Raw genomic sequence first — 18,934 nt, 5'->3', positions numbered from 1 at the left:
AAGGGCAGTATGCCAGGTATCAGAGGTGATGACACCACTCAGCTTGGTTCCAGTTAGGCATCAGCTGGAGTACTATGTCAAGATTGGACCACCACAATATGAGTAGTAGAAGAGAAGGTAGAGAGGGTTCAGAGGTAAATGAGGATGGCAAAGGCTTTGGAACATAAGCCATATGGGAAAAGGTTGAGACAGCTAGGGATTTTTAATTTGGAGAAAGAGGAGTTTGATAGTATTGTTCTCTCTTGTGTCACAGAGCACTGAGGTGCCCTGCTCCTAAAGAGGGGAAACTGCTTGGGAAAGAGCCCTAGCAGTGAATAAGGAGCCCAGCTGTTGGTTGCTGGGGCAACTGGAGGGATCAAGAGATCGCACCTGCTGGCAGTCAGCTGATTGAAAGGGGCAGGGCCTGGCTCCCTTATAAACCCTAGGGGCTGAGGCTAGAGGTAGTTCTTGGCCAGCAGCCAGAGAGGAAGGAGCTCTCCCTGAACAAAAGATGCGAGGAGAAGCCTGATGCAGGTACAGCCCAAGCTGGGTAAAGGATGGTGCAGCCCTGAGATGTTTGAGCAATCTGGTTTTAGCCCAGCAGTTTTAAGTTTATGTTATAGCCAAGGGGCTTTTGTTTGTGTTGCTGTTTGTCACCGGTGGTTTGGGTGAGGCTGTTAGGGGTTGGAGGAGGCCTCATAGGGGACTCACAGTGGCGTGGGGACCCCAGCACCGGTGAGGGTGCAGCATTCGGGGTGCACAGACCCCAGCCCCAGAGGAGGGCAGCATTGCTGAGAAGGCCCCTGGGAGACAGAGACAGAGTCTGGAAAACCACAGGGTCCAAGTAACTGGCAAGACGTGGCTGAGAGGGCGTAAAAGGCAGCCTCCCATATATTTATATTCCATTGACATCGTAGTCTGGACTTGTCATAGTCTGGACTAGTATGGAAAGGGTGAATCCAGCAGGTGTGATGTGGTTTGTAGTAGATGATCTTCAAGATCCCTTCTAAGCCTATGAATGTATATAATGCAAGTAGAGTATTTCTCTCTTTTTTTCCCCCCCCCCCCCCCCCCCATTGATACCTTAGCAATGTAATCAGGAATGAAATTGCTCTGTCTGCAAACCAGATACATCTTTAACAGCATGGCTCCACATGCATAATAAAAAAAGGGAAGTGGACAAGGTAGAATGATTTGAAGATGCACGTGAGATTGGATGAACAGATGCCCAAAGCTACTTTCTCAGACTTCTCTTAAACATTAGAATAAACTCCACTTATCTACTCCCACTCATTTTAAAGCAATTTAGCAACACTTTATCCTTTTATTATATTTAAGGCAACATGGATTTCTGATTTTTATTTAGTATAGATAGACAGGTAGGAAAGTAACCAGTGCTGTTTTGTTACATGCCATTGATCTATGTGACTTTTATTCATTATTGTTGTGAGGTTTTTGTGGATTTGTGACTACACTGTAGCATATGAAATTGTCAGTCACTAGTGCCTTTGGATGATGGCCACATGGCTATTTACATATGGAAGCTAGGAACCTTCCTTACCTAAAATAGGACTTTGACAAATTCTATCAGTTATAAGACCTAACAAAATACAGTATGAGTATTTTAAGCACCTTGACAAATTCATGGGTATCTAAAACTCTGTCTTCATTATTTGAACTTATTTGAAGGTCTCTTTGACAGCTGGAGAATGTTAGGATCCAGGACATATTTTTCCCTGTTTTCTCTGAAAAACTATGGATTTATGCATGTATGTTATATTGTCTTTTGTTTCTGTAATAGCAAGTAATGAATATTTTTGTTTGTTTTACATTTTCAAATATTTTACCAAATGGAAAACCCTTGTTTCCATGGGAAACATGCTGCATGTTTCTTCTATAAACAAGATGTAATTCTATTTTAGAGATGCTATGAAAAAAAATTACATTTAACAATTAATTTCAGCTTGATTTGTTAAGGATAACATTTTCCTTTCTTCCACTCCATGGACATAAGTCTAAATATAATGGGATTTTCCATACAAATATTGCAGTCAATGGAGCTACACAGACACTTAAAATTCAGTGTTTAGGAACCTTACCAAATCACTTCCAGGACCTTTAATTCCATATATGTTGAAACATGGGTTGCAGGGCAGGGTGGGGGGGTGGAGGTGAGTGGGTGTATGTGCATAAAGTTATGCATTTGCTGAAGTGGCTTGCTGAATTTAGGTACAAGCAAGGGCAAAGGCATGAGGGGACCCAATTCATTACCATAGTCCAAGTCTAACCAAGAATGCAGATTATCTGCCCAGCAGCTATCTACTTGATCAGTAGAAATAGCATTTTTTACCTATCCATCTTGTATCCCCAGCTTCTCTGAGACTTCTGTATTGGCCCTCTTCACTTGCATTTCATGTGTCTAGAAATAGTATTTTTTCTAATAGTATGATAATAGTAATTTTATGACTGAACATTTTCTATTCATTTAATTGATTGTCACATGTCAAAATACTGATTTGTGCTTTGACACATTCACAAATTCCATGTCATTAAGACTCTTATAACTACTTATTTATGCAAATACACTAATCAAAAAGTAAATTTTGTTAGTCAAATTTTAGTTCAAGAATCAAATTAACATTTTAACCATCTTTTTCTTGCTTTTCATGAATAACAAACAGTTTTAATTATACAGGAAATTACAATTCATAACTACTGTATTAATTACTGAACATGTTTTGTTAATGTTACTTGGTATATTACATTCCTTAGAAAAATCAAAGCAAATCTGTTTGATATAATTTTTTTTAGTTGTTTGGCTTCCTCCTTCAAACTTGCTACTTTTTTACTTTAAATCCAGTCAAGTAAAAGTTTAAGCCACAAAAAGTCATTATTCTTTGTCACATACCAGTAGTCACCTTCTTAGAATTATCCCCTACAATAGCATAAACATAATTAAGACCTAGGCAGTTATCTTTTACTGACTTTCTGGTACAAGGTCTACTTAAGAATATAAGCAAAAGGGACATTTGTAAACAGTGAAGTTAACCATTGTTAAAGAAAAGGGTCATTTTTAATCTTGATATTGATCTTTGAATTTCTGAGATCCTATGGCTTGAGAATGGGGCTGAAATCCACTCAAGGTGAAATTTATCACTGGGGGGAAAAATACCATAACACCTTTGCAACATATGAGCTGTAATATGGCAGGTGCAGCAGGTTGTTCCTCCTCGACCTCAGCCCAGGAATCGGCCTTCCCTCTTTCTCACCTCAAACTAAAGAGAATAACAAAATCCCCCCATGCCTCTCCTATCCAGGGCAAGAGCTTCACCATAGTACTGTACTGTTGTATTTCTTCTCAACTTTCCTCCTTCCTGGCATCATTTCTTTGGGAATTGTTAACTTTCTCCAGGGCCAGCCGGTCATCTATACCAGCTGGCCCAGTGCTTTTAGGTAGACAGGCTATTATCTTCTACCTCTTGCAGCTGGGCTTCTGCCCCTGAGCCATGCACCTTTTTACACTGGGTTTAAGAGAGACATAAATAGTGTATAGTCATGTGCTTGCCCTCTCAACTAAAGTGAATTGTGTTCTTAGTGAAGTATTCAAAATTTATTTTCTTTAACAACTATTACTATGTTTAAACCTGTTTTTATTGTCACTAAGTATGACTGGTTTTAGCATGTGTGTTCCTGTGCATTTTCTACAGTATGGTGTCCTGTTGTATAACCCTAGAAAAGTATGGTTAGAAGGAATACCCAGAAACACCCAGTTCAACTCCCTGCATTGAGGCAGGACCAATTATACTTGACAGATGTTTGTTTGACTTATTCATAAGTCCTTTTATGAATGGATTTTACAACACCTCTAGTTAGACTGTTCAATTATTTTATTATCCAAATACTGAGAAATGTGTTCCTGATAGATTTAAGTTAAATCTTTGCTGTAAAGTAAACCAACCTTTTCTTTTCCTACTCTAAGTTGAAATGGAGAACAATTATTTACCATGATCTGTCTACCAACTTTTGCCTTCTGCAATAACACTATGTCCAACCCCCTCAAGTCATCTTTTTTTCTAGGCTAAACAAACCCAATTCCTTCAATCTTTCCTCCATACATTATATTTTCTAATAATTCTTATTGTTTTCTCCTGAACTTTCTCCGATTTGTCTACGTCTTTCTCAAAGTGTATTGCTCAAAATTGAACTCTGCATTCCACCTGAGGCCTTGCTGGTGCTGAGTAATTACAAATAATTACCTCCACAGTATTAAATACAACTTCTTGTTAATCCATCTATCTCAGAACAGGATTTGCCTTTTTTCAGTAGCATCAAACTGTTGACCATATTTGGTTTTTGATTCACTATAATCCGTCTTCTTTTAACCTGCTGCCAAGCCAGTTATTCTTCACTTCATATTTGTGTATTTGATTTCTCCTCCTTCAGTGTAATATTATGGTTTGTTTGTTTGTTTGTTTTAAAGTCAGCTTTCTGATTTTGGAGTTTTTTTCCAGTTTATCAAGATCATTTGAATTATTATCCTGTCACCCAAAGTGCTTGCAGTGTCTCCCAGCTTGGTGTCATCAGGCTTTTCCTCAGCTGCTTCTCTTTCTCTATGGTTATGCCTCACTTTTGGAGGTAGACATTTAAAATTAAGTCTCAAATCCCCATAGTGCCCCCACACAGCTTCTACACATTTAAGGTAGAAGGGGGCCATAGAGAACTGGTTTTAGCTCCCTGATCCTGTACTAACATAAGGAAGGTAAGGACTGCTCTGTTATGCCTGTGGGGGGTATGCCTAGCTCTGCTCCACCATGTCTCTTCCATTCCTCAAGTATAGTCTCAGAGCATAACCTCATTTCCCTGTCCTAATAAGAAGTTGTTTGGCATGTGATTACCATGATTTCCAAGGTGCTCACTTCTACGTAGATGCCTGACAACACTGTTGTGAACATAGCTTTAGTTTTCCTATTTGAAAATGTGTCCTAAATCCATGCATTTCAAGCTCTAACCTACATTTCAATAACACATGGCATGAGGCTATTAAATTACATCCTTTGCATTTTAAAATTGTTTTGTCTTCATTTTGGGGTTTGTTTTTTTTTTTATATGTAATTCCTAAAACTTTCTCCCTCAAGGCAAAGATTTTTCTCAGGTGATGATTTGGGCCCTTTATACAGTTATTCCTCATGACCAAAGATAAACTACAGACATGTTGCATCATTCCTATGGCTGATAAAAATACTCTGTTATTAATCCCAGATTCACTCCATTAATCTCATGGATTAACAGATGCTCTACTATGAGATATGGTTCAATGTCACAATGTAGTTTAATTCAGTAGAGCTAGTGGAAGTAAGGTCTTCATTGTACATCATTTCAGTAGCATAACTAGGGGGAGGTGAGTGTGGAACATGTTCTAGGTGGCAATTTAGAGGGAGACCAGAAGTCACTCCCTCTGGGAGTCTTTGCTATGCAGGCACAGCACCATGCTCTCCAGGGACTTCCCATGGTGCCCTGTTTTTTCCTAGTAGCATACCTAGGAAGGATAGGGAGTGGAGCTGCACCTTCCGTGGCAAAAATACCAGGGTGGAGTTGCAATTCTGCTCCCCCACCCCACATACTACATGATGTAGGGCTGCCCAGCTTCTGTGGCTGAGCTGTGTGTTCAGGGCTGCTCCTACATAGAAATGACTTCCGGGGGGGGGGACGCTATTGCTACAACCAGTATGCAGCACCTTTGTTCCTTAGCTGTAGCAACCTGTGCCCATGCTACTCTAGCAACATCTGTCTCCAGAGTGTGGAGAGATTTGGAGCAGACTTTTTTCTTCTTTGCTAATGGGGGAACTGGGGAATAAACAGCAACATTAAATTCCACAAAGGTCCAATAGATCTTGTCTAATCCAGTAGATCTTGTCTAATATTTGTTTTTTCATTTTATTAATTTATTGCCATATGTTTGTACCTACCATGCAAATCAGTGTAACATGTTGGCACTGGATTTACGATCCAAGTACCTTATTCAGAGTGGACCCAAACCCTCAGACTGACTACAACCTTTCCATTTGATAACAGGTGAATGCTATTAATACACAGTGATAGCAGATAAGAATAGTGCAAATAGTTCTATATCTACCAGTACCAGAGTTCAGGGTCAAGGTACATCTAGCCAGTATGTGAGCTTCACTCTGAAGTTCTCTCTTGAATATCAGATGTCAGCAGCCTGGATGTTGGCTGAGGCCCATCCTCCCCCAATGAGGTGGGTGAGATGGGCTGGTAGTATGTCCTCTGATGCTGACCCTGGTTCCCTTTTGCTGGTCTGAAATCCCTCCTTTTGTATCCTATTTCTCTTCCTGATAACGCTTCATCTTTGGGCATCGCTGATTGGTCTCCATGTGGTAGTTATACTGTCCATGTTCTATCCTGCCACTATGTTCATTTGTTTTGCAAACCCATCACATGCACACATCCTAATTTGGGCTTTACCAGTCTTCTCTTAATTTGGTCTGTTCCCCAAAACTGGAAATCCCAAGGGCTCTGCAGCTGGGCATTATTATCTGGCCAATGCAGCAAAGTCCCTTATCTCATGTTCTAGAACAGTGTGGTATATTGTCAAAACTTGTTTTGATAAGGTCTCCAAGCAGAAAACCACACCCATCCTAAAATCAACTACAAATCAAAACCTGACAGCTCCTTTCACTGAAGAAGAGATGAAGACAGCACTATCTTGTGTTAAAACAGTCAAAGCTGCTGGGCCTGGCCATATTTTTCCTGAACACCTCACCAAACTTGGGCCTATAGCCCAAGACTGGCTATGCAGCTTTCTGTCAACATGCATGCATTATTGCAAGATACCAAAAATCTGGCACAAGGCCAATATCACTGCAGTACAGAAGCTGGGGAAAGGCCTGACAGAGCCAAAGAGCTACAGACCCATATCACTTGTATCAGTGGTCTATAAACTCCTAGAGCGGCTTATCCTGAACTGGATCACCAATTTTTAACCAACAATTGCTGCGTGAGCAAACAGGTTTCATAAGAAACTGATCAACCCTTGACCATGTGGCAGCTCTTACAACTGATATTGAGAGAGCCTTCAAGAATCAATCAAGAAAAGGTTGGAGTGGTTCTAGTTGACCTAACAGCAGCCTATGACATGGTCTGGCCCCCAGGCCTTGGTTATAAGCTACTTACTACACTACCAGAGAGAAGTCTAATTAACTTCTGCATGAAGATGATCTCAAATCAATCTTTTATTTGATTACATCATGCAGAAAGACAAGCTGTCACAAGACTCAGGAATGGAGTATCATAAGGCTCTGTCCTAACTCCCACCCTATTTAACATCTACATGGCAGACTTAGTAAGCATCCCACTGACCAAATACATGTATGCAGATGACATGGCACTTGCTGCTACCCGTAATAACATACCATCAATAGAGGCCAAACTGAACCATGACATGGAACTCCTAGCTTCCTACTTAAAACAGTGATGATTGAAGCTGAATATACAGAAGATCATCTCAACACTTTTCTACCTGAGCAATCATGCTGCAAATGCTAAGATAAGAGTTGTCGTGGAGGGAAAAGAGTTACCTTTTGAGAAGACACCAGCCTACCTGGGGGTCACTCTCGATCAGGGGTGTCCAACCTTTTTGAGTGTGGGGCCAAATCACTAACTTTTTATCACCCAGTGGGCCAGCGAGCCATATTCGAAGACCTCACAGGAAGTGGTATCACATCAGGAAGTGATGTTGCATGATCTTTAACACCAATGAAGTTGCAGGAAGTGACAATGAAATGGGTCTGGAAATGTGGTTTAAAATCCAAAATAAAAACAATATAAAAGCAAGAATGAAATAATACCAAACACGTGACTAAAATAAACACTTTTTCATTCATTGAGAAGTGAGTAGAAGCAAGAAGCATAATGCAAGTCGACAGATCAAATGTGGAAAAGATATCAGCCAGAGTGGAAACTAACCTAAGCAACAAAATCTGGGCATTTTTGAGAATAACCTTCAAGAAGATTTATTGAATTAATAACTTGTTAGTAACACATCTTTAACAAGTTGAACCCCCAATCCTGCACAAAGAGAAACGGAAGCAAACACAATCCAAACACTGGACAGTATTTTTACAAAGATTTTTACCTGCTCCAAATTTACGTTGGAGCCCAGATTGTTCATGCTCTATTCTTGAGCATATTGTTCAGTCTTAAAGGAGCACACAGCACAGCTGCAGGGAGCTCAGCTACAGCTTTCCCTCCCTGGTGCAGCCCGGCCAGCCCATCCTGTCCCCTATCAAGCAGTGGCTTCCCCGTATGCTGCTGCACTTTCCCTTTACCTGTGCCAGCTGGTCCCAAAAGGCAGAAGGCTTCACGGCCGCTTCTGCTGGCAAGTGCTGACCTAGCCAGGCATCCCCAGCAGCACGTGGGAAGCCAGCTTCAGCCACATGCTGCCCCGCCCAGCCAGGCTGGCACCGACCAGGAAAAGCAGCATGCAGCTGAAGCTGGCTGGGGATGGGAGGAGGCCGGCCAGGTCAGCACCAGCCAGCAGAAGCATTCCCTGTGGCTCCCATGGCCCCCATCACTTGCTGTGCTGCTTTCTGTGACACCTGACTGCTCCCCATGTGCCCTGCTGCTTCCCACACTGCTCCTTGTAGCTCCCTCCACTCACTACATCTTCCACCACTTCCCTCAGCTGCCTCCAATTCCTGTGCTGCTCCCCACGGCCCCCACTACTTGCTGTGCTGCTGCCACTTCCTGCGCCACTCCCTACAGCCCCTGCTGCTCCTCGTGGCCACATTGCTTCAGCTGCTTCCCTCTCTCTCCCCCTCCCCCCGCTGTTTCCCTCTCTGGCTCCAGCCTGGCCTGGGAAGCACAATGGGGCTCCCAGCTGCTGGCTGTTCTCTGGTTTCCCCCCGCCCCCCTTTCCAATCTTATCTTACTTTCCACTCGGATGGATGGAGGGGGGGAAACTGCTTCAGGGTCACAAGGCCAGAAGCCGCAGAGGCAGGATTGAGGGCAGAAAGGGGGTAGGGGGCAGGGTGGAGCTGGGTCAGCCTTGTTCCTCAGCCAGAGGCTTCTGCTGGCTCCTGCTGCTGCTTTTTGCCTGTCACCTTTGACAGGCAGCCAGGGGCAGATACAAATTTTAGAAAAATAATTTTTAGAGACCCTGTGGGCCAGATAGAATAGGCTGGTGGGCTTCATCTGGGCCATGGGCTGTATTTTGCCCACCCCTGATCTGCATTGATTTCTGGAAATGAGCAAATTCCCTAATGAATGTAAAAAATGTCCTTAAATATGCCCAAAATCTACATCAGCACACCTATGCATACTAATATGTACCATCACTGCTTTCTGACTTGTCTGGGGAAACTGAATGCATGTGTATAATGTAGGTTATGAGAATTACTTACACTACCTGTGCTCGATATAGGATGCAAGACCAGAAACCCAGGAGTCTGGATCACAGACACACAGTCCCAGAAACCTTAGATCCATTCAATGGCCCATAAAGAAGCAGAAAGTGTTTCTCTGTTCTCATGCCTTGAAGCCAATTTTGTAATAATTCTGGTCACTCAGGTAATGATTTAGAATTACGTGAACTTGATAGAAAGCTGTTTCAGACAGTCCATTACAGAGTCTGAGGTACGTTGCCAGGAGTCCCATAGATAGATACAGAAGGCAGCTAGGTTTTTCTGTCAAGCTCTCACATTGGTAGCTAATAAAACAAACATTGTTCAATTGTTACTTTTCCTGGCTATATTAATAGTAATATCCAATGGTCTTGCTAGTTTTAAATTAGTGTTTCCATCTTCGAGCAACCACTAAATTAAAAAAAAAAACAAACAAAAACAAAAACAGCATCTAGCCTGTCCTTATTTTGTCTCTCTGCATTACATTAGATAAATTTCCTGGGCTGGGTAATTGTTAAGAGCAGTTACAAGTATGCAAAAATTCTACAGTTTGGGGGATGGTGGAGAGAGAAGATGGCACATTTGGGGTGAATGAAGCCAACTAAGGCTTATCAGGTGAAGTTGCTGAGCTCTATACACCTGTAAAGAAAATACGAACAAGCCAGTTAAGCATGTAGGTGTAAATTAGGAAGCAAAATCGTCTGAAATATTAATAGCACTCCACTATCTTACTCCATCTGAATTTTTTTTGGGGGGGGGGGAAGGTAACTAAAAAGTGAACTGAGTTTCTTGTTTTTGGTACATACAAGGTGTGTCTGCCTGAGATGCTTTACTGCACCTCAGCCTTATTTACTACACAGTATGGGTGCGTGTCTTCACATGTGCACCCTTACTGAGCAGTAAGAATGGCTAATTGTGACTAAACCTGATACCTGCAAATGCAGGTATCAAATTGAGGCATGAGTACTTAAAGTGCAGTAATGCACATGTAGACACAACCCGGCACTAACTTTAGTTAGTCTGCCTAGCCACTGGGGGGCCACCCTGAGCCCAACCCTACGGCTCCTGGTTGGGAGCTTTTCCTGCCCTGGGGCTGGGCTGCTCTCTAGCAGCCCCTAGCTGCAGGCTATAAAAGCCTTCAGCCATTTTGTGTCCTGGGGCACACACCAAGGGAGCCTGAGAGAGCCTGTTATCTGACCCAGAACACTACAAGCTCTGTATGCCCCTTGGGCAGGACTGAGACAGCCTCTGCTAGTCCTGTCCTCTAGCCAGAGCTGCTGCTTGGGCACAGGTGAGTGTTGCAAATCTCTGTAGCCTGCTGCACCCCCTGCTTAGCTGTGATCCCCAGAGCCACTGCCTGGCTGTCTGTGGTAGCAGGGCCAGCACCTGGTCCCCACTGCTGCTCACCCCCAAAGTGTCTCCTGTATTTGCAAGTGCTGTGGTACATTTGCCTCTTGTACAGCTTCCAGTTCCTGGCTGTGCCCCTCTGCTGAGCGCTCCTGAGCACTGTTTAGGGCCAGCCATGTTGAGGCCTAGAGACCCAGCATGGGACACAATGTCCTCATCATCCTCTCTGCTGAGGCCCAGCCCCACCTGCATGCACATGTCCATGTCCTCCACCCAGGCCCCCAACTGGGGTGATGTGAAGGTCCAGAGGCAACTTGTGTGGGGTGGGTCTTCAAACACCCACATTTATGAAGCCCTGTCAGATGGCATGCAGGAGTGAGGGCACTACCGGTTGGCATGGCAGTGCCGCATAAAGGTCAAAGCCTTGTACAGACAGTGGATGGCTGTGTCAGACCACAATTGTCAGTCTGGTCATGCCCACAAGACCATGACCTTTATGTGGCAGCTGACCTGGATTATAGTGTCCCAGGATCTAGGCCACACCTCTACAGTGGTGACCAGCCACCAGCAGCTCGGGGAGCTCAGACCAGTGGCTGCCTTGATAGCTCTGTAGCCTCATATCCCACCATGATGAGCAGCCAACCCTTCCACTGCCGGCTGTCAGCAGCTTCAGCTCCTCCCTGGGGGGGGGGGGCGGTGCTTTGGCCGGGTGCCAGCCTGCTGCACACCAGTCACCATCACCAATGGGTAAGCCTGCACCAAGCCTTCAGCCTTGCCAGCTCCAGGTATGTGGTAAGTCCTGCACCTGGAAGAGGGCCCTCCTAACCCCTCCCCCCCAGCCCCTGGCCCCAGGTTCTCCCCCAAAGCATAGAAAGAGGTGGGACATAGTTAAAAACTTTATTGAGCAGCTCATTTCCCTGCAGCTGGGTGGCCATGGGCCATAGCTCAGGGTCCTGAACCAGGAGTGCAGGTGTGCCTGGGGCATCAGGAATATCATCATCATCATCATCATCATCATCATCATCAGGGCATAGTGGCTCAGGCACCTATCAGCCTACACAAACATCTCATTGTGCACCACCAGGGCACATGCAGCAGCAGCATGCTCGGGGCACAGTGGCAGCATGAGCGGAGGCGTGGCTCTGGGGCACCTCCTCAGAGTGGCCCCTAATGGGGAGGGCAGGGGTATGGCCAGCCCTCTGTCCCAGTTGTCCAGGATCCCTACATGCCCCGAGTCTGGCCACTGTGGGCTGGGCAGCACCACATCAAAGGGGTTGGCCTGCAGCGAGGGGGGGGGGGGCAGACAGCAGGTTCTGGGGTTGCAGCAGCAGGTGCTGCCAGCAGCCTGGCCTGTCCTGCCCTGAGAAGGATGCAGCCTCCACCTTGCTACAACCCAGCACCAGAGCCCACTGCATGTGGTGGCTGCACCAGTAGCAGGTGTGCACTTGGATCTGCCTGCTTCAGCAGCTGGTGGAACTGGTTGAGAAGCAGGAAATGTAGCACTGGGCTGGCCCTTGCCCCAGAGGAGGTGTTCTAGGCTGAGGTCCTGGCCCTGGAGTGGGAGCACCTGTGGGTTCTGTGTGAGCAGATTGCCATGGACCGCTGGACAGTGGAGGCCACAGACAAAAACCTTCATATGTTGGCCCATACCCTGGCTCCTTTGCCACCTGCCTGGGCCCAGCCTTGTTGCTTGCCCCAAGGCCACGTGCCTGAAGACCTGGAGGTGTCAGTCACAGCACTGCAGGGGGACACTGGCACTGCCCTCAGACACCCAGGGGCAAGCTGCCCACCCCAGAGCAGCACTGGCTTCCATCACCTGGGGATGAGTCCATCAACCACCATGGTTGTTGCAGCCCCCCAGACCCTAGGCACCCCCACTGCACGGTCCCCAACTTCAGGCAGGAGTCAGAGACTGATAATGTATATAGTTTTCACTTTGGGAAGAGGGTTTTTTATTGGTGGGTGTGGGGGGGGTGGAGGGGCTTTATGTGTTGGGGAAAGAGGGGCAAGAAGGCTTTATGTATTGAGGGGGGAGGGACAGAGGTAGGGGTTGTGAGGGGAATAAAGCTTTTTGTTTCAATGATGTGTGTGTTCTGAGAATGGTGCTGGGAGTGGGCTAGAAGGGTGAGTGCTGTAAGAGGTGGCCGACCAGGGCCTCCCTCACCCGGTGCCCTGGCCCCTGCTGGCAGGTGCGCAGACCACCTGGGGCCTCACTGCAGGGAACCAGTTGCTGGTGCTGCTGCTCGTGTTTCCTTCAGTGGGCCGCCTCTGCCGAGCATGCCTTCTCTGCCCAGGCCTCCCTAAAAGCCTCTCCCTGGGCCTTGCAAACATTGTGCAGCGCACACACTGCAATGATGACCCAGAAGAGTTTTCTCTTGGCCACCTCAAGGAGGGCTGTGAGGGACTCCCAGTGGCCTTTGAGGTGGCTGAATACATGCTCTATGAGAGCACAGGTTCATCTGAGGCACCAGTTAATATGGCCCTCGTGTAGGGCCTCATGAGACACAGGAGTAGCGGGTTGGCTGGGTCCCCAGTGAGGGGTGGGATGATGGTGGTGGGCCAGCAGGATGACCAAGGAGGCCAGGAGGATCTGGGGACCTTGTTCGTGGGGGCCAGGGTCTGGGGCAGCCATGGCTGAGAGATGCATCTAAGGCAGTAACAGAGCAGCCATATGCTGTGTGCGCCTGTGCCATGCTGCTTCTCTCACAGAGGAAGTGTCTGCCCAGACTGCACAGTGCAGAGCTCTGTTTTAAAGATGGCTGCCAAGTGCTGGCAGCCATGTGGTCAGAAGCTGGAGCACCACCCTGGTGGTTACAGGTGGACGTGGCAGGGCTGGAGGGACCTGGCATTAAATTTAAAGCTGGTTCTCTGCACATGTGGACACCTGCCAAAAAATTAATTAATGCACATTAAGCTAATGTGTAGTAAATTTAGTCTACTCTATCCATCTTGCATTCTCCAAAGTTATTTGAGATGCATCTGATGCAGTAGAAGTATGCACTCGGAAGTATGTCCTGATTCAGCCAGTGTCTTGTTTAAACTAAAGGTGCATACTAGTTCTGTGTGAAACAGCACCATTTTGATCCGACTTCTGTTTTGATGGAACAGTGTTTCATTTCGAGTTTAGTTTAATTTTGAAAGCACTGTTCTGTTTTGTTTTGTCACAGTTTCAATGTTTTGACATTTTGCCCTGGCTATAATGGGGAAGCACGAAACTGGAAGAGGAGTAGCCTCCTCTGATCACAGGCAGATCGGGGCCTGTGCTCTGCTACTCCCCACTGGGCTCAGATCCATGGGGCTGCAAGTGGCTGGGAAATGAGACCGGTGGAGGTGGGTGAAGCACAGCCCTGGGGCTGCATCCTACCTCCCTCCACCAGGCTGCAAGACTCTGGGAACTGAGCCCAGTAGAGGCAGGCGAAGCACAGCCCACAGGCTGCACTCTGCTTTCCTCCACCAGGCTGCAAGATGCTGGGAACCAAGCCTGGTGGAGGCAGGCCCCACCTCCTTCCACAAGGCTGCAAGTGCCTGGGAAGTGAGCCCAGTGGAGGCGGGCAGAATGCAGCCCCTGGGCTGTTTCCCGCCTCCCTCCACTGGGTTGCAAGACGCTGGGAACCCAGCCCAGTGGAGCCAGGCTTGTTCCTAGTGGCTTGCAGCCTGGTGGAGGGAGGTGGGGCACAGCCCCAGGGCTGTGTTCTACCTCCCTCCACTGGGCTCAGCACCCAGCAGCCCTGTGGAACTCACCCGGTGGTGGGAGGTGGAATGCAGCCCCAGCTCTGCCTGCCTCCTGCCACCAGGCTGTGCTCCTTCAGGCTGATGGAGCCGATTGGAGCGCAGCCCAGTGGTGGGAGGCAGGCAGAGCTGGTGCTGCACTCCAACCAGCTCTGCCAGCCCCAGGGAGCACAGGCCACCAGCAGGAGGCAGGGAGAGCCAGGCCTGTGCTTCCCACTGGGTTGAGCCACATGGGGCCACATGGAGCTGCTCGGTGCGCAGCCCTGGCTCTCCCCTGCCTCCTACCACCTGGCTGCTTCTTCAAAACTCAAAATGTTTCAAAACTTTTGCAATGTTTGGACTGGCCTCGTTTTGTTTTGAGGCTGTTTTGAAGCCCTCTGTTTCATTTTGATTTTGCTGTTTTGAGCTCGAAATGAATCGGAACAGCATTGAAATGAATCAGCTGGTGAAATTTCGCACAACCCTAGTAAACAGCAGTTTTTTCAGAGACCACCACCAGGTCAGGGACAGGAGATACTGTACAGTTATGTCTGACAGCTGCTGCAGGAATGAGAACAAATTCCCCTCTTGTCAAAAAACCCACAGACCTCCCCTCCTCCTCGCCACTCCTTGAAAGGGACACGTGATGAAAGGATTCCTATATGGGAACCATTATCTCAGTCGGTCAGGTCTTGCTACCAGGGTCACTCTATTGTTGCATACCTGGACAGGCTGGCAAGCAGCCCAACAGCGCTTTTCCCCCTTCCCCTCCTGATCCAATCCACGGGTAACGTCCAATGGGCACTGGCTGATTCCAATTCTCATGGCATTAGGCTGTATCAACGCTTCAGGGCAACTCCCAACCCCACTCCCTCAATTGTTGGCCCATCCCAGCCCTGGCCTGCCCCCCTATTTCCTCCTGATCCTGCAAGCTAAGTAACCCTTCCCCATTGTCTGCAAGCTCTGCATCTTTGCATGGCATGCCAGCTCATTGTGGCTGGCATGGTGAGTCCAGGTTGGGTGACTGAACACTTGCTGAACAAATGAAAGATGTGTATATGAAGAAATGGTGAAATGAAGAGGAGACGTTAGAAGCTCTGGTCTCAGCCTCTGAGCTCAGGCCATGTACCATGGTCTCCTGTCACCAGGACCTGCAAGATCGACTCGGGGAATGAATTTGGCTGGTGAAAATGGACAGGCTGGGAGGTGGGCAGTGCTTAGATTCTGGCCAAGTTGCATGACTGGGGATTCCAGATAACCACCTGCTGTTTGGAGACACCTTATCTCACAATAGAACTGAGAGAGTTGCAGCATCAGGATAGGGCGTTAATGCAAATGGTCCTGGACTGCTGCTGGTCACCCTGTAGATGTAGACCCCCAAGTGGGTCCAGGCCAGTCTCAAAGGGGCACAGGAGAGCTTAGAAGGGGCAGGAGAGTACAGCCTTCTCACTGGGTCAGGAAGTTACTGAGGCACCTTTTGGCAGCAGAGCTCGACAGTTGCAGCTTTATGCTCCCCTCCCCCCCCCCCCCCATTGGGAGGCCTAGTGGGGAGATCTTCTGCTCTCTGTGGCCCCACTCCTGGCCTAGGGCCCATTTCAGGGTAGCAAAGCAGCCTTGACAGAGAGAGGCAGCTTGGGCCAGCTACCTGACAAGAACCCCAGGCATTGGCGGGGGCTGTGGGTCTGTGGTCCTTGAAGCGGGAGACAGGGGCTGAGGGGCCAGGGATCCCATGTAAGAGGGCCAGCAGTCTCTGGTGCCCATTGTGGCGATGCCTCCTGGTCTGCAGTTCCCATAGACAAACATTGGGTCTGGGATCACACAGCAGTCCAGCTCCTGCACAAAAAAGTCCTTGGTCTTGACTCTGGACCCCTGAAAGCAGAATGCCATGACAAAAGTGCCCTACCCTGTGCTTCCTCTCCAAGGTTTCATGTTTGTTTAGCTCGGGCCCTGTGGCATTCCCCCTGACCCCAACTCCCCTTCCAGGTTCTGCCTCCCCACTCTCAAACCCCCTCAGCCTCTACCAAAGGTTTACTGTTTTGTGTTAAACTTGTTGAACACCGCCTATATCTCAGCTTGGTCCCTCCCCCAAAATTATTAAACTCAGGAAAAGTTTTGCAACTGCAACATTTTAAAACTGAGGTGAGTCTCTTCCTTGCATCACAGTCCCCTTCACCTTTGTGTGCTCCCCAGGGGGTGGGGAAGGAGAGAGAGAGGGGAAGGAGGATGGTGCCTGGGTAGCCTGAGTTGTGGGTAGCAGTACCCATGACTCGGGGCCAGAGCAGCCCACGGCTGGAGACGCATGGCCACTGTTACCCATTGGTGGCTACAAAATGTTTTGTGAAGATATAACGTTGCCTTTGTGTGTCTTTTTAAAAAAATGCTTACTTATATTAGATGTGTGCATAATATTCACAGTATTGTTAGCAAAGTCTAGTTTGTGGTGCATGTATTAAATTATACTTTTTCAAATGTAGAAATCTTATTTTCAAGATTTAAAAAAAAATTATTTTGGTGCTGAACACCATGCAATAAAAGAATAATAGCTTATAGATTTAATTAAATATATTCCTTGCAGAGTGTCTGGGTGGTTTCATGAGAAAAGAAAATGTAAGCATTAAATTCATATTTTCATTGGAAATGTGAGGCCGATTCACATTTGTTTCATTATTTCAGGTTCCATTTCCTTCAGTTGGCCATTTTTATTAGCAGTGAAAAAAGAATTCATGTAACTCTCTTTATATAAAACTGGCCTGAACAAAGACCTCTGTTTTATATTTCATCCTGGTACAGTTTTCAGAGATACATTATTCTTTTGATATTTTCAAATTTGTAACAATTACTTAATAGATAAAATATTTTGCAAAAAAGAACAGTGCTGTAACTAGGGTGGGGTGACCAGGGAGCTGCCCCACAAATGCAGCCTTGGAGTGGTGGGTGGGGGGGGTAAAGAAAAATAACCCACCTGACTGTCATTGTCACCACATAACCATGCCACTGCCCATGTATGGCAGTTGCCCTGGGCTCTCAACCACATAGTTATGCCATTGGAAAAGATGTTCCAGGGTAAGATGGCCATCCCAACTTCTCCATATTAATAGCTATCATACAAATATTGCAGAACATATATTTTCAAAAGGGGCCATCTATTCTAATATTAAGATAAATATTTGGAAAAGAAAAATGTTTTAAGCTGGTACACTAATTAAACATGAAAGCAGTCTGGTGTTAGATGTCATGAACCATTCACAAATGAGATCCCATAGGGGACCCCTTGGAAAAGTACATTTTTACCCTATAAGAGGTGCAATGCAAATTAAACTTTTGTAATTCTTTTATGCTCTTGGAAAGAAAAAAAAAGTGATTGAGAGGGCTGCAATTTATTAACTCATGAACAGTAAAATAAGAAAATATTCATAATGTTTTCTAAAAGCAGTAGGACTCCAGGAAACGCACATTACCATCTGCTTATCAGTTTTATTGGTACATTAAGCAAACTCTGTTTTGCCTTTAGCTACTAACCATAACATTGCCTAGCTTTGTCAGTTACAAAATTGTGCCTGATTTTTATGAATTGTAGTTATTGTAAAAACATCAAAATAAAAAATCCTCTGTCTGCTGTTTTTTAGCAATAGCAAACAGCACAAGTTGCATTTAACTATGAATCTCTCTCTCTCTCTCTCTCTCTTATATATATATATATATATATATATATATATATATATATATATATATATATATATATATATATATATATATATATACACACACACACACACACACACACACTATTAAATAACACGTTATGTTTTAAAACTTTCCGAATAATGAATTGTGCTTTTGGATGTGCTTGCAGTACTTTAGAAGTGCCCCTTAAAACACAAGGAGGCAATTCTACAATTCTTTATGCTCTACACAGCCTTATTAAAACACTTGAGGTTAAAATTAAAGCTGGCTGAAATTTCAGTGAATTCAGGTTGTGTGTGTTTTAGGTTAAATTGGTAAAACTATGAAAGGATGAAGTGCTGACCCTCTTTTATCCAAATGCCCAGTAAATAGGCCACTAACCCAGGATGTGGGAGACCAAAGTTAAATTCGCTTTTCTGCTTGAAGGGAAGACAAACACCCTCTTCATCTTCCTCATCCCCATCCTCTTTGAACTGATCTCATCCTTCCATTAGTTTTAATTACCATATTTTGTGTCCATTTTTACTTGGGATCCAGTGGAACTTTCTGTTCTGTTTGATGTGCAGTTGTTCAGGTTTTAAATTTGTTTTGGTGAGAGAGAACAAAAAAAATCAAATTTTGTTTGAACAGAGACTTAAAAGGATTAGTTTGGTAAAATAAGAAAATAATGGCTAAAGTGTTATAATATTTGTTTTGTACTTTTTTGCTTGTATTTTCTGTCTGTTCATTTTTCTTAACCCTCTTCCCTATTTTTTTTAAGGTTCCTTAGACTATGCACACATCTCTGTCTAATCCCC

The 18,934-nt window shown here is 45.8% G+C and overlaps 1 protein-coding gene across 1 annotated transcript in view; it reads left to right on the top strand.

Moving 5' to 3' along the window:
• The first annotated feature begins 455 nt into the window (after window positions 1-455).
• Window positions 456-18,934, top strand: part of CNBD1 (cyclic nucleotide binding domain containing 1) — a 295,769-nt gene continuing 277,290 nt past the window's right edge. Inside the window, exon 1 of the mRNA XM_059723910.1 lies at window positions 456-513. The gene's annotated coding sequence lies outside the window, so the exon portion shown is untranslated. The remainder of the gene's footprint in view (window positions 514-18,934) is intronic.

This window comes from Alligator mississippiensis, chromosome 3, assembly GCF_030867095.1.
Source record: "Alligator mississippiensis isolate rAllMis1 chromosome 3, rAllMis1, whole genome shotgun sequence".
Classification (NCBI taxonomy): domain Eukaryota; kingdom Metazoa; phylum Chordata; order Crocodylia; family Alligatoridae; genus Alligator; species Alligator mississippiensis.
The sequence above is the reverse complement of the archived record's forward strand: the minus strand, read 5'-3'. Positions and strand labels throughout refer to the sequence as shown.